This window comes from Saccopteryx bilineata, chromosome 6 (genome assembly GCF_036850765.1).
Source record: "Saccopteryx bilineata isolate mSacBil1 chromosome 6, mSacBil1_pri_phased_curated, whole genome shotgun sequence".
Classification (NCBI taxonomy): Eukaryota; Metazoa; Chordata; class Mammalia; order Chiroptera; family Emballonuridae; genus Saccopteryx; species Saccopteryx bilineata.
In genome coordinates this window covers 203,912,082-203,925,801 of record NC_089495.1, presented here as the reverse complement: position 1 = coordinate 203,925,801, position 13,720 = coordinate 203,912,082, and the positions used below count along the sequence as shown (strand labels likewise).

General features: G+C 50.3%; 1 long non-coding RNA gene and 1 pseudogene across 1 annotated transcript in view; both read right to left on the bottom strand.

Annotated features, from left to right (window-relative positions):
- The window catches only part of LOC136309011 (uncharacterized), a 206,857-nt gene that overhangs the window by 92,414 nt on the left and 100,723 nt on the right, over positions 1-13,720 (bottom strand). The window lies entirely within an intron of this gene.
- LOC136308409 (BPI fold-containing family A member 3-like) lies at positions 985-7,737 on the bottom strand (annotated as a pseudogene).

The window sequence follows — 13,720 nt, the reverse complement described above, 5'->3', positions numbered from 1 at the left end:
GGTGGGGGATGGAAGGCACGGAACTCCATGCCCTTGGTCCAGACCTTCACAACCTTCTCCTTGGGACAAACTGAACCTGAACTCAGATATGTCTGATGCCAACGCTTACTCTCTTCCGCTGACACTCCCTTGGAGCTCAGCAAAGGGCTTGGTACATGGTAGCTGCTCAATACATGTGGGTTCTATGAGTGAGGGAATGGGAAATCTCAACAGGACCCTCTCTACATTGATGAGCGCATCTGTGGACGGGCTTCCGGCTGCAAAATACAGGAAGAGCAAGTTTTGTCTGGGATTTCTGGGCTGTTGAGCAAACTCAGGTATATTCTGTCTCAGGATAAGCCTTCGTCAGGTCTTTACTCCTAGAACCCGGACTCCGGGCCCAGGCAAGGGGACCTCTGCAGCTTCAGAGCTACAATTTATTATGGAAGAAAGCGGTATGTTGTCTTCCCTGCTCTAAGACCTAGAATCTCCTCTGGTCACCAGTCGGCAGCGAAGCACCGGAGCCCCGGGCGCGGAGGGACAGCCGGGCTCACAGCTGGCTGAGCGCATGCGCGGCACCCTGCTCTTCAAGGAGAAGGGTCAGCCTCAGGCTCCTGCTTGTACACTGCGCCATCTCCCGGGCCCACAGTGGAGAAGACACACCAGCCATGCCCACCAAGGGCAGGTGCCCAGAGCAGCCCTATCACAACCCTTTCCAAATGATAGCTAAGCCTTCACTTCCGGTTGTCGTCCATTCACCAGACAGGGCTGGCTCCCTGAGGGCGGGGACTGGATCTGTTAAACTGCAGCTGGAGGGGCAGTCTCAAGTTTGGGGTGGTGCCCATGTGCTCCCTAAAGGGTCGAGTGCAGAAGCTATAATCTCTGGTAATTTGGAGGTGTGAGTGATTTGGGGAGGCCCAGGCTGCTTGTAGGCGTGCCCTCTGCTGTCCCAGCTCTCTTAGGGGACAGCAACGTCGTCACCTCTAAAGTACGGACACTTCACCCTCAGTAGATCTCGCTGGGAGCCCCATGGGGGCACCTCTGTTTGCCATTGACCCGTCCTGAGTCCTCCTTGGATGGACACAGACACTCATCCATGAGGCTTTTCACCAGCTTCACGTCCAGCTGCCGGAGGACTTCACCCATCAGAGGACACACCTAGACGGGCAGCACAGAGAGAAGGGCCGAGTCAGGAGCCGGGAACAGGAAGCTACCCGGCCCGTGGCTGGAAGTTTAGACTCCATCCTCCATGGGGTTCCCACAGGGAATCGCGGAAAAGGCAGCTCAGCTTCCCTGTTTTGAGTCCAACTGCCCGCTAGAGCCACACACACAGCACTTCCACGACTTACCGCCCGAATCCTCAGACATCTCTAGGAGATGGGGACTGGAATCGGTCCCGTGCTACTGATGGGGAAACTGAGGCTCTGGGAGACGGCGTCACTTCCCCGAGGACCCACAGCCAGAAGGTGGCAGAACTGACCATTTTAATTGAAGTTTTTCAGGTTTTGAAAGCCCAGGGTTTGAAACTCTTTGCTAAACTTCCAAGATGCATACCCTGACCCTCAGAGCGAAGGATGCCCGAGGCCAAAATATATTTCTCCAGCTTACCTGATCTTCTATCATATGTGGGATAACTTTCTCCAGTTTTTGTCTAAAATCATTGAGAAAATGTTTCATCTTGGGTGCGATATCTCTGGGGAGAGAGGTAGAGGTACAGAACAGATAAATACAGGCGAAATAGTACCAAGTGCTCTGTGTTGGATACAGGTTACACATTCACTCCGCAGCTGGCCCTGTAGAACATGAGGCACTATGGTCAGGCGCAGTCAAAGGGGCTCTTCAGAGAAGCAATGTGACCTGTCCGAGGTCGCACAGCTAGTTAGCATTGATGAGGTCAGAACCAGGTCAGCAGAGCTCCCGAGTCCACTGTCTTCCCCCTGCACCGCCCTGTCCTCGGATGTCTGGCGTGACCTAGGCACTCGGTGACTGTCTGATGAATCAACGAATGGTCGTCCCCTGAGAACTTTGCTGTTTTCTGCATTTTAGAATTACAGAGAGAAATCAGACCTAAGTTTTGCCTCCTAGGGACTCACTGTCTGTTGAGGTTGACAGACTTGGTCGGCCAGGGTGTAGGTCTTCATTTAGCTATGGATTTTTACTTTTCTGTCTGATCACTGTTGTATCCCTACGATCAAGCATGCTGGGTCTGGAATAGTAGGTTCTCAGTAAACATTTGTTGAATGAATGAGTGATGAGAAGGAGCCTTAAAGAAGAAGGTCACAGCATTCCAGCCAAAGGATCCGCATGTGCAAAGGCACAGCTGTGTGAAAATACACGGTATGTTGATGGAGGGGCGGGTCCTTCAGAGAGACTACAGGGCAGAGGGCTGCAGCGTGGAGCAGGGTGGGGCAGCGGAGAGGACAAGTGGGGCCTAGAGTGACGTCCAGGAGTTGGCTCTTCATCCACAGGGCACTGGAGGACCCCTGGGAGGTGTGGGGCTGGGGCTGGAGGACACAGCCAGATACCGGACTAGAAAGTGACTTCTGCTGCCGGAGCACGGAGTGAAGGAGGTGAGGTCCAGCCAGGGGCCGCCGGTGCACACTCCTGCAATGGCCCAGGGACCGACCCAGGAGCTGGGACAGTGCAGGATGGAGTGAGGGGAGCGGGTGGGGGGGGCTACCAGGAGTTTCTGATGGGAGCGGTGGAGGTGGGCTGCAGGGGTGGGGAAGGGAGGAGCCTGGTTTCTTTCTGGGAAGAGGGCGGGGCATCCCTGGGTGGCAGGAGGACAGGGTCTTGCAGAAAGTTCACCCAGGAAATGGTTAGGACATGTGGCCACAGGAAGAAGCCCAGCCCTGAGGAGGACCAGTGAAGACCTTACTCAGGACCGTGGTGTGGACACTGCCGTCTCCATGAAGCAAAGTCCAATCACCAGATCCCTCCAGCCAAACTCGTCTTTCTCCAGCCAAAACTCCACAGCGAGGCTCATGCGTGCATGTGTCTTCACAGTCTTGTTATTGAAGGGCCTTCTGGGGATGAGAGAGAGGAGGAGAAGAGAAGACAGGAGACAAAGAGCAGCAGGTAGAGGCAGTCAACATGAAGAGTGGCTGTCCACGTGGACAGTGCTGTCCACACGGAGTCTTTTCTACAAACCGGCCCAGAGGGGTGCCACACCCTGCGTGGTAAATTCCGCAGGCAGTGATTAAAGAGAAAACTGCTATTAGCCACTGTGGCTTCTGAAAATCCTTTATACAGACCAGATTGGCGGGCCTATGGGAATGCAAAAGTTAAGAGTTTACTCCTCTTTTTAAAAATAGTTTTACTGTTTAGCTGTAGCCCCCTTTTTCTTGGGGACAGTGGACCTTATAGGATATTAAAGGAAGGGAAGGGTGATGAGATACAGTGTTTCCCCTTTTTTATTTGAAAAACCTTTTTTATTCGTACTGTTTCTCCTTTTTTAAATCAGTGTGGTGAACTCACATAGGTTTGTTTTATTTCATTCTTTTAATTGCTTTGCTCTTTTCCTTTCTCTTAGAAATGAAATTTAATGGCATGACATAGGTCAAACACAATGCATAGATTTCAGGTGAACATCAAACTGTTTGTTGTGGTGTGTGCCCATTTCCCAAAGTCAAATCACTTCCCCTCCCCCTTTATTTGTCCTCTTTACTCCCTTCCTCTCACCTCTCACTCTGGCAACCACTTTCCTTTTGTCCACGTCATTAAACACAGGTTTAAAGGAGCAAATGATCTGCCTCCACAGACCAATGGTTGCCATCCACATTTCAGTTGCAGGAACTAAGGCTCAGAGGCGAGAAGTGACTTATCCAAGGTCACACAGCAAGAGAGTTTGAAACCAGGTCGGGGTTAGAAAAAACTGGGTGCCACAGGTGGCCACATTCTCTTCCCCACCCTACACCCCAGCTCTCAGGTCCCCCGTGAGCAGAAGGGACCCCAGTGCCTCATAGACCCTGCGTCTGTATGACTTCCAGTCTCAAGTCAATGTCAAATTCAAGTGAGATGTTTGTCGAGACCTGCTCCTTGTGGAAGGACATCTGGATCCCGCCATAGTCCAGCTGAATGTTGGTGATGTTGGCGCTACACAGAGAAAGAGCAGAGGTCCCGCAGGGGGGACGGAAACCAGATAGCAAGGCCTTGGGCTGACAGACAAGGCCGGCCACCTGTCACAAGGGCCTGGCAGTGCGTTTGAAGTCAGAGCCTTTTATAGACGCTCTGTGGGCAAGAGCCACCACTGGGAGCCCTGGCTGCAAGTCCTCACAGCTGTCCCGAGTGTCCTGACACTCCACACGGTTGTACCGATATCCGTGACCCACAGCCAGCCGCAGACCCAGACTGCAGGCCTGTTCTCACACCACGCCTGCCTCGCTCGGCAGGTGACCCCAGCACCTACCAGGCCGCCCAAGCACAAACCTCAGGCGCAGTTGATGGCCTCCACCTGTCATCTCCACATAGAAACCATCAGCAAGTCATGTTGTCTCTGCTTGTAAAACACATCCTCCTCTGTCACCTTCTCCAGGTCCCGGTGACCATCACTGCCTGTCTGGAGACACTCTAGTTTCTCCGAGCTTCCGGCGTGACCTTGGCCTCTCTATAGACCTCTCCCTGGGGCAGCCCAAGGAGCCTAACTCCCCTCTCACTCAACATTCTCCACGTGATTCTCACTGTCCTTGGTTAGAACCCGAACTCCGCACCACAGCCCCTGAGACCTGCAGGGCCCGGCCTTACCTGCCATCTTGCTCACCTGGCCACGCAGGACCTGTGCTTTTTCTCAAACACACCAATTTTTTTCCTTCCTCCGGACCTTACCAAACCCCCCTCCAAACCCGCATGCCTCTTACTTCACATGCTTCTTCATTCCGGTTTATTCCTAAGGGTTACTTTTAGACGGGTCCTCTTGATGGGCCCTCTCACTCACCCTTTACCTTGATAAAACGGCCTTCATCGCCCTCCACCTGCCATTGGTTATTTACCTTCGTGGCCTATCTCTCGAACGAGGATTAAGATTTCAAAAGGCAGTGACTGTGTGTCTTGCTCATAGCTGTGTACTCAGTACCCAGCCCAGGTCCTGTTACACATTAAGTGCTCAATAAATATTGTGACAGTTCTTTAAGGAATGAATGAAGGGAGGTGATCATGGCTGCACCCATCCAGGAACACCCTGCTGGTGAGGGGTGGCCCCACTAAAATGGAGAGAGAGGGGATTGGAGGCAGAGAGAAGGGAGCCCCAGGCACAGCAGGCTGGAATAATGGCGTGCTGGGGCCGAGGAGCTTTGAGTCTGGGAAGCTGGGGAGACCTGCGCCCCTCAGGAGGGAGGCATGGAAATGGAGGTGAGCAGGACAGGCCCAGTTCTGTGAAGGTGATTGTACCTACTGATGGCCATGCACCCACCATGTGTGGTAGAGAAAACCCCCAAGCTGCCAGCAATAGGGACAATCATGACCATTTCACTGAGGCGGACTCAGGGCTGAAGGTTAGACAACTCAGATGCCTTGGCCAGAGTCACACAGCCATCAAGCGGTAATGTGAGGTTCACATGCCTGACTCCAGTCCTGAGTTCCTTTGGCACCAGATGTTTAGCCAGCTGCCCTCTGGGCACCCATGTTATGGTGAGACCAAAGCAGTCCACCGTTTTCCCCAAGGTTGGTGGCAGAGCCAAGATTTTATTTATTTTATTTTATTTTTTGAACTGAGAAGCAGAGAGAGAGAAAGAGACAGAATCCCACATGTGCCCTGATCGGGATCCACCCAGAAAGTCCTGTATGGGGTGATGCTCTGCCCATCTGGAGCTATTGTTTGTTGCTCGGCAAGCAAGCTATTTTAATGCCTGAGGCTAGGTCATGGTGCTGTCCTTAGTGCCCAAGGCCAACTTGCTTGAATGAGCCATGGATGTGTGACAAGGTACCAAAGAATAGAAAAATTAATATTAATATTTTAGGAGGAGGAGTCAGGTTTCTTGTCCTCTCTTTTCTGTAGAGAGTGAGGGGAGAGAAATGTGAAAGTTTCCTGACTTGCCAAGACATACTGTGTAGGAATCCCGCTTTTACCAGGAAGCTTAAAGGGCATTTTATAATTTAGGCTAAGCATACAGAGAGATTTTGTAAATATATGTTTTATACTTGTGTGTGATCTGCACCAACTCAGGATGGACGACAGCATTGTGGTATACATAGAGAAATTTTGTGCTGAGTTTTGAGTGGAAGTGGAGAAGAAACTTGTATTCCCTCCCTTCCCCCACACCTCTGAGGAAGAGGATAAACACCTGGCCTCATGCTGGGGAAGGGAAGACAGACTGAGCGAGCCCTTTTCCTCTCCTTTCTTTCCTTCTTTAATGGGTGCTCATCCCTTGAAGCCATGCGGGCTCCCCCTCCCATCCTGAAGGCCTATAGTCGATGTATACACCTCCAGACCAGGGGCAGTCCACCTTTGTATACCTACTGCCCACTTCCGTATCTCTGTTAGTAGTAAAATTTTCTAACCGCCCACCGGTTCCACAGTAATGGTGATTTATAAAGTAGGGAAGTCACTTTACTTTTTAAAATTTATAAAGCAGAGTGACAGCAAGTTAAAGCATATAATAATAATTAATTACCAAGTACTTTATGTCGGATTTTTGCTAAGTTTTGCAGAATACATCTTTATAAAACAACTTGCTATAGTTAAATCTATCTTTTTATTTATACTTTGGTGGCTCCGCTACTGCCCACCATGAAAGCTGGAACGCCCACTAGTGGGCGGTAGGGACCAGGTTGACTGCCACTGCTCTAGACAAAGGATGGCAAATGAACACGAAATGATTTGGGAATGTCTTTCAATATATAAAACAACATTTTTCACTATATGTTACCTTATAAGTTTTAATATGCAGAAATATTTTTATAAATTTTATAGGCAAATGTTATAAGCTTGCTAATAATTATGTCATCTTCCCCTCCTCCTCCTTTTCCTGCTAACCTGTGTGTGATCAAGGGTATATAACCTACTTCAAGGCTATATTTGAGACTGCACAATTTGGGTCACATATGCCTCATGTTTGTCACAAGCGGCCAGCATATAAATAAATCTCCTTTTAATAAAACTCCTTAAAAATTCATTTGGACTTAGTATCTCTACGTAAACCCGGTGGAACATTACTTTACAACAGCTGGAGGAGGAGTAGAAAGAAAGAAAGAGAGAATGAGAGAGAGAAGAAAGAGGGAGAAAGGTAGGGGGTAGAAGCAGGTGGTCACTTCTCCTGTGTAACCTGACCGGGAATCGAACCAGGGACATCCACAACATTGACTAGCCAATGCTCTACTGCTGAACCAACCAGCCAGAGCTAGAGCTAAGATTTCAGTGAGAAACTTTTACTTCCAACCCTTCATTCTTACTTACTCTGCTATGTTGCCTCTCCAAATACCCCTTGTATGTGACCCCTACTCGTCCTCGTATTGGGACCGACATTTCCTCCTCCAATCTTCCTTCATTCTCTCATCCCAGGCCATGCACTTCCATTCCCCAGCTCTCCCCTCTGACCTTGAGCTCTGTGAAGAGTCCCAGGGTTGGGGTTCAGATTCTAACCTGCCTTCTCGCTGCTCCTGGAGGCTCGTGCCACCACCGGTTAGCCAGCCCACCATGCCTGGGGCCACTTGTTCAGAGGCCTTCAGACTGTCCAGGAGGCAGATGTTCTGAATCTGGCCCTCTGCGTTGTGCTTCATGAGGCCCAGGGTAATAACTGGAAACAGAGGAGGGATCAGTGACATTGTACAAGGTCACAGACAAGGCAGGGGACTTGGAATCGGGAGGTCAGAGTTGCAGGCTGGGGCACCCACTCATTGCTGTGAGATTGGGTGCATGCCACCACCTGGCCCCCAACCCCAGGATCCACATTCTTCATCTGTGAGGTTCGGCTGTGCAGGGGCGATGTGACATTCCTCAGAGGGTCTGGCTGGGAACAGCTGCTTAAAGGGGATATGCTGGTTGAAGTTTCACCAGTGCCAGAGCCTATCATAGATGCAGATCACAGTGGATGCTGCTTGAAGATTAAAATAGGTGGGCAAATCAGGAGAGAAGAAATGTCAACCCTCTCACACCACAACCAACATAAACTGCAGGACAGAGTGCAGCTCCCAGCAGAAAACAACGCATTTCAAAAGGGAAGGGAAGGCCCTGGCCGGTTGGCTCAGTGATAGAGCGTCGGCCTGGTGTGCAGAAGTCCCGGGTTTGATTCCCGGCCAGGGCACACAGGAGAGGTGCCCATCTGCTTCTCCACCCCTCCCCCTCTCCTTCCTCTCTCTCTCTCTCTTCCCCTCCTGCAGCCAAGGCTCCATTGGAGCAAAGATGGCCCGGGCGCTGGAGATGGCTCCTTGGCCTCTGCCCCAGGCGCTAGAGTGGCTCTGGTCACGACAGAGCAAGCCCCAGAGGGGCAGAGCATCGTCCCCTGGTGGGCAGAGCGTCGCCCCTGGTGGGCGTGCCGGGTGGATCCCGGTCGGGCACATGCGGGAGTCTGTCTGACTGTCTCTCCCGTTTCCAGCTTCGGAAAAGTGCAAAAAAAAAAAAAAAAAAGGGAAGGGGAGTTGAGAGCTGTGGACATGTCTAAGTTCTGCCTCCTTTGGATCCAGACTCTCCTGCCCAGAGTCAGGGTTCGGCTCTAACAACCCTCAGCGCTCCCCACGGGACGCACCTGTTTCACTGACTTGACCCTTTCTATGATCAGGACCCGCGCTCTGGGCCACCCAGAGCAGCGGGAGCCATTGTTGCACCACACCCTCCTCCCCCCGAGGCCGGCTCCCAGACCCCTGTTCAGTGCCCCCTGTTTCTGTTGCCTCTAAACTAAAGGTGTGTCTGCAGCCACAGAACTGGGTTCAACTCTTAGCTCTGTTAGCTCACTGATTCTGGACTTCCTCATCTGTGTGATAGGGACAGTAATCATACCCATCTCACAGGATTCTTGTGAGGAACATTGAGGACAGACATCCATAGAATATTTACTGTGCGTCTACTGGGTGTCAGGCCCCGTGCTAGGCACCAAAGACACAAACCAGCTTTTTGTGTGGTAGGAGAGACATAATTAACTAAGCTTTTCCCCAGAATACGGTTTGTAATGATCTATCTATTTCCTCTGGCTCTGACTGTCTCATCGGACTACAAGCTACTGGACACACAGAATGTTAGAGCCAAGCACGGGGGCTGGCACGGAGCCGGCCCACAGGGAATAATGGTTGAAAATACATTTTTATTTGAATCAATCTTCTGGAAAGCCACTTACCCAGGAGAACTGGAGTTCTAACCTGTGTCTATGGGCACGCCTCCGGAGGACCATGGGAAGGAAGCCTGCAGCTGTGAGCAACATTTTTTGACTTAATCCATATTTTTTTCTGAACAGACACACCAAATTTTTCAACACATTTAAAAAAAAAAAATACTCCCCAAATGGTAAAGAAGCTCATTTAAGAAAAGTTACTTAAAATAGTAAAGGAGATTGCTAAGGGGTGGTTTTCCAGGTCTGGCATCTCCATCTTCACGCCGTGCCGGCGTAGCCCAGTGAATGGGGCCACCCACGCCAACGTCAGCGCTATGATCCTCGTGGGCAGCACTGTAGGTGTGTGCTGCTCAGGAGGGGCGTTGCTCACTCCTCCAGTGTTTACAGAGGAGGAAGCAGAGGCTCAGAGCAGGGAGGGCGAGGACAAGAACAGCAGCCATCACAGCAACATGGACGCCGGGCTTGGCCCGAGTGTGGTTCCCTGTTAACCTCACCACAGCCCTGAACTCTGCACTGAGATGGTGCTCCTTCCACAGAGCTGGAAGCTGAGTCTGCAAGAGAGAACAAGCCGGGGTCTGCATCCTGGTCTGTCTGACTCAGGAACGCACGATCTTGATGCCGACTGATCGTAAATCACACTGGCTGTCCGTCCAGGACGTCCCCGTGAGCAGTGCCTTCCTGCGACCCTGTCAGGCCCCAGGCTCTGAAAGTCTACACCCTCCACACCGTCATTGCTCTAGACTTGGGGACCCTCGGAACCAGACCTTGTGACGAACGAGGTGGAAAGGACGGCCCGCCACCCCACATTCAGCCCTCCAGAAAGCCAAGGACAACAGATTTGTTTCTCCCAACAGTGGCCACTCAGCTCCAACTTTCTTGACCAAAAAAGAGCCCAACAACAAAATCCCAATGGGTCACACATGACCAGGAAGACTAGAAAAGCACATTTCAAAGTAAATGATATTCTACAATCATCCCCAAAGAGAGTGTGAACCCTGAGAGAAGACCTCAAATTGAAAAAGTAATCATGTGTTATGATCTCTTATGAAACTAGAAGCCAAGTGCCCAAGGTGCCCTCCCAGGTTGCTGTGAAATCTGCCAAGGACCCCGCACACCCTCCGCAGCCTGGGGGAGTGAAGAGTCCCTTTGTCTCAGAGCTCCCAGCAGCTATAAACTGTGGAGTCCAGACTCCCGGCTCCGTGTGTCTGCAGGGGAGTGGATGAGGGACAGAGTGGCAGCAGGTGAGGTCAGAGAGAACAGCAGGGGACCCTGCAGGGCCCAGAGCCATTGCAAGAATATTGGCTTTTACTCTGTTTGCAATGGAAACTTTGGAGGGTTTTGAGCAGAAGAAGCATCATAGTCTGACTTCCGTCTTAAAACCATTGTTCAGGCTGCTGTGTGACAGAGATTGTAGGGGGGTCAAGAAAAGAAGTGGAGAGACCACCTAGGACACCACTGTAATAGTTCAGGAAGCTGGGAGACCACATAGGATGCCCCTGTAATAGTTTTGACCAAGAAGGTAGCTGAGGTGGAGTTGTTGGATGTGGTCACATTCTGACAGTGTTGACAGAATTTCCTAATAGATGGGGCATGAGAGGTGAGGAAACAAGTAGAAGGTGACCCCAAGGGCTGAGGCTGGAGCAACTGGGAGGATGGTGGCGCCACTTCCTGAGATGGTGAGGACAGGGCGATTTGAACTAAACTCTGACTCCCAACCCCAGAGCTACAAGGGAAACCTAATGCTTTGGCTTCAAGACTTTCCGTCCCCCTACCCTGTATGCTGTGCTCACAACCCATCATTCATTCATTAATTCTTTCATGCGTTTGTTTTATTTAACGAGAATTCATTAGTAACTATCATGTGGTAAACATGGGAGGCACTGGACACGCCAGGATTAACTAGACTCCACTTCCCCTCAAGAAACTGATCATCAGGTAAGGGACCGAGAGATCAGCCATCTTCACTCATTCACATAGTGTCGTTTAGTCACTCAAAAAACAGCCCCTAGCCCATGATGCAAATAAGCATCAGGGAAAGCATTGAGAATGATCTTGCCCTTTAAGAAAGTCCTAGTCTAATTGGAAAGCCTGGGATTTGCCATCCGGCTCATCTATTCATTCATTTATATATTCACCAAAGAGTCACCAACATCCAGCCTGGGCAAGGTTTGGGACAGGACTCCTGCTGGATGACCCAACAGTGGGCTCTCCTGGCTGTCTCCAAGCAACAAGGCCTCCTGCTAGAGCCCTGGCCGCCCTGCAGGGTTCAACCTGCCCCAACACCATGCGAGCAGCTGCCGGAGCTCGTCAGGACACCTCTCCGCAGCACTCTGAGGGCGGATTCTGGTGCAATCGTCCCACAGAAAACCTCGAGGTCGTTGTCCCTGCGGCCACCCCTGCAGCCATCTGACCCTTCTTGACACCTGCAGTGCCCAGAACGCAAGACACACCCACTGTGGAGGCTCCAGGTCCTCCTCAGCTTGCTGTTCCTGCACAACCAGCCCTGGCCAGGCCTGGCCGAGGCCCACGTGAACAGCAAATGCACCCTGGCGAGACGTAAGCTAAGCTGCACTCTGCTCTGCCCGCCGTCGCAGGGTGGGTGGGGAAGGCAGCGCCTGGGCCTCGTCCCCTTCTTTGCTGGATGACCTCGGGTTAGTCACGTACCCCTCTTTCATTCATTTTTCTTGAACCTCAAGAAAGACAACGAGGTAGACTCGAGCATGCATCAATTCATAACACAATGGCATTCTCAGGAATAATGGCGAGGCTCCTCTCTTATTTGATTTTATGTTATTTTCCTTTTTACCTCTTAATCTCACTGCCATTCCCTCTTCCTCGGCAGGCACTGCAGAGTGTGTGTGTGTTTAAATATGTCCTGACACTTTAAAACCCACAGAGCTTTGATTTATGTAAATGGCGTTGTCACATAGATCTCGTGGCTACTGACTGGTTTCAGTGAACGCTGTTGACGTCTGTGACTTCAGACTGGCGCAGAGAGGTCCGTGAGACTCATCCACTTCACCGCCACTTGGCCATTTCCCTAGGGATGGACACTCCCCGCCACTATAAACTCCTCTGATATGGACATTCTTGCAGGTGTCCCTGTTAGGACCCATGGGAGACTGTCCTTGAGTCCCTGGGATACACCCGGAAGGCGGATGGCAAACGCCATTTAACTGGGACAGCCAGATGGCACTCTAGAATGTCTGTGCCAGTCTGCGCTCACTGCAGTAATAACACGTATGGCCAGCTCCCCGTGATTCCCCACACGGGAGGGTATCCATCCCTACCAGTCTACGTGGGCTGCATAGCAAGATGCCATAGGCCACAGGGCTTAAACCACAGACATTTCCTCATGGTTCCGGAGGTTGGAATTCTAAGATCAAGTGTGCCCACAGGGTTGGTTTCTGGTGTAACCTCTTTTCCTGGCTTCTTGCTGTGTCCTCACATGGCCTCTCCCCTGTGTGCACACAGAGAATATACTCTGGTGTCTCTTTCTCTTATTAGCCCATGGGATTAGGGCCCCACCCTTATGAGTGAATTTGGCCTTAATTACCTCCTTCAAGTTCCTATCTCCAAATACCATCACACTGAAGGTTAAGGCTTCAATATATTAATTGGTGGGGTGGGGAGAGGAGGGGTGGAGGCAAACCTAATTCAGGACATAACTCTATCTCTCCAATATTTGCCAGTCTAATGTGGAGTTTGTGATATCTATTGATATTTGTTTTAGCTTGACTTTCTCTAATTAGTGTGAAATTTGAGCCTCTCGTCATGATTTTGTTAACTGTTTTTTAAATTTTTTTACCTTCTGCTCATTTTATTATTTGCATTCCTGGGTTTTGTTTGTTTTTTAATTTATCCTCTGTGACTTGAGGAGATGTTACTTGATTCTTGACATTAGTCCCTTGCCAGGTCTAACTACGAATTAATATGTCTCCCAAGCAGTCACCTATCAGTGTTGTTGGGAGGTCCTTCATTGAACAGGACTGTTTTCATAGGTACTCAATTTCGTCTTGTGCTTTGTGTCAGATGAGTCAGAGCCCTTGTCCTTACCCCAGGCTTTGTTTTTCCAATAGCTTTTCAGTTTAACCTTTCACGTGTAGGGTTTTAATCCATCTGGAGACTTCTTTATGTACATTTATGTATGTGAGTTAGAGACCAGCCTCACTTCTCTTAGAATAATGAGTTTGTTTTCTCACCCCATTACTAAAGGGTCAAGTTTCCAAACACTCTGATTCCCTTTTGAGTTCTGTTTTCTGTGCCTGTGTAACCATTTCTGCGGCAGTAACATAATATTTTAAATACTACATCTTTGTAGAATGTGGTTTTATGTAATAGATTTTTATTCTTTCAAATGAATTTTAGAGTGTGTTGAGTTTCTAAAAAAAATCATCTTGAAATTTGTTTGGGGTCACATTGCATGTGTTTTTTAAATTAGAGAGATTTGGCTTGTTCACAACGGTAGGTCACTCAATCACAAA